At 42.4% G+C, this 2,235-nt stretch overlaps 1 long non-coding RNA gene across 1 annotated transcript in view; it reads left to right on the top strand.

Moving 5' to 3' along the window:
- The first annotated feature begins 1,630 nt into the window (after positions 1-1,630).
- The window catches only part of LOC109520822 (uncharacterized), a 20,102-nt gene continuing 19,497 nt past the window's right edge, over positions 1,631-2,235 (top strand). Inside the window, exon 1 of the long non-coding RNA XR_002169240.1 lies at positions 1,631-1,829. This is a non-coding gene — a long non-coding RNA (uncharacterized LOC109520822). The remainder of the gene's footprint in view (positions 1,830-2,235) is intronic.

Here is a 2,235-nt window from a genome sequence, read left to right as displayed (position 1 = left end):
TCAGCAGTTATCTAGCGTAACTGTGATATGCAATTTGCTGGCTTGTTATGCCCACACACCAAAAAATGAGTCTTCCCTTCGGATAGTGTGCTTGTGTGGCTGCTTTAGAGTGCCTCGTTGTTGATGAAAAACGGAAGCGCACGACGGGGGCTAACCAACGGTTGGATAAATTTTAAAAGCCCAATTTGACAGCCACCATGTGGACGGAGGCTTTGAGCAAGCGTGGTCACTTTCGAGCGCCTCATTGTCATGGCCCGTAAAAGTTCTTCGGGAAACTGATGGGATACATTCGAGCCAAAGGGTTTACGGCATATTTTTGCAGTCCAAACATGTCAGGTTCTGTTGACATAAAAAAGACGCTAGATGAAGTAGCCTGCATTTTCCAGGTTGTAGAAGTGGTATTTCATGAACAGGGCATGGGTTCCGTGCACACATTTGAGAGCAGAGACAATGACATGATTTTTTTTTCCCACAAATTTGAAGTCTCATTTTCCATATATACTTGCTGTGGTTTTTTTTTAATCATTCAAATTTGGCCGGCTTATTCATAACACTCTCGTATGACCTTGTGCTCGACATCAAGGACATGGAAGAAATGGCCAAAGCGCTTTCCTACAAGCCAATCCACGAGGCTTTGCCGAAAAAGCGCTTTCACGTCCTGTTTGCGCAAAGCCCCCGCCAAGCCTCATCCCCCCCTCTCAACTCAAATGAAGACGTCTGAGTGAGGGTGGGAAGCGCTCTTGCACGTGTTGGGCGGCTTTACCGCGAGACCGACGCACACAACAAAAGGGAACTCGGCACTTTTTAATTTCAAAATGAAATTGGTATCACTGGGACGAGAATTATATGAGCACACAGCAGCAACACATTCAAATAAAATAGCACGACTAGTTTAATTCAATAAAAAATGGTAATGTGCTTTTTAAAAAGGAAAATAGGACTCGACAACATTGCACTTTATTAAAACAAATCCTACGACCAACATACATGTCATAATACCCGCTCTTGCACGTGTTGGGCGGCTTTACCGCGAGACTGACGCACACAACAAAAGGGAACTCGGCAGTTTAGGTTCAAACAGAGAAGGATAAGAGGAGACTTTGCCATCCCCTTGCTAGAGTCTGCTGCGGGTTGCGTACTGACGGGACGCCCAGCTGGTATTGAAGCTCGCGCTACCCGGAGTGTTGGCTCTCCATCCTATTGACGCACGGTAAGAGCTGGGTACTATTCTAAGAGCTTGATACACTGATATTTGCTTGTTTGACATATTCTGTGGCGCTAATAAACGTGCAATTTGTTAGTAGCAGATTTGTCTCTTGTGTTATTGAATGATTGTGTGACATATTCTGTGGCGCTAATAAACGTGCAATTTGTTAGTAGCAGATTTGTCTCTTGTGATTCATTTCTGAGTGCCTATCTCCAACGATCCTATTCTAAATTTGATACTGAGCCAGGGCGAGGTATCAGAAATGTTTTAAAACAGCTGGCAACCAGTTCAGTGTCCCCTGCCTATTGACCAAAGACAACTGGGATAGGCTCCAGCACCCCCCGCGACCCTTGTGAGGATAAGTGGATCGGAAAATGAATGGATGGATGGATGGATGGACTGTCATGATCCTGTTCTTGTGTGTCTCCAGCAGGTGGCAGTGGAGGGCTTTTCCTCCAGCAGTGCACACCTGCTGCCAATTGCATCATCCTGTTCAGGCAAGTATTGAAGGACTGCCAAGATCCCATGTCTCTGTTGGCTTATTGACTTTATTATTGCTCTTGCTCAAGGGTTGTTTTTGAGACCTCTCATTGTCGTTTTTTGCTCTCAAGCCTCTCGCCGCGTAAGTACTGTATTTAAGTTATTTTGTCTTTGATCTGGCTCATGTTTTTAATTTTGTGAAATTGGACTCAAGTAATTTCATTTATAATCTCGGATTTTATTTCTTTGCAAGTGCTTTTTGTAAATGTGTTGTATGTGATGTTTTGGGATTTTGATTTCGTTTTTGTTTTAAAAAAATGCCGTAATTTAAAAAAAAAATCAAAAATTATTAATTTTGTTTATTTTTTTATTAGTATAAGTTTTAGTCAAACAAATGTGTGTGTGTGTGTGTGTGTGTGTGTGTGTGTGTGTGTGTGTGTGTGTGTGCGCGTGTGTGTGTTTGGTTTGCACAGTAACCATGTTGCAATGTCTTTTTTTGATGTTTTTTTTTTTTTTTGTTTTTTGAAAATCTCACACACACAAAAAAG

This window comes from Hippocampus comes, unplaced genomic scaffold (genome assembly GCF_001891065.2).
Source record: "Hippocampus comes isolate QL1 unplaced genomic scaffold, H_comes_QL1_v1.1 scaffold562, whole genome shotgun sequence".
Taxonomy (NCBI): domain Eukaryota; kingdom Metazoa; phylum Chordata; class Actinopteri; order Syngnathiformes; family Syngnathidae; genus Hippocampus; species Hippocampus comes.
The sequence above is the reverse complement of the archived record's forward strand: the minus strand, read 5'-3'. Positions and strand labels throughout refer to the sequence as shown.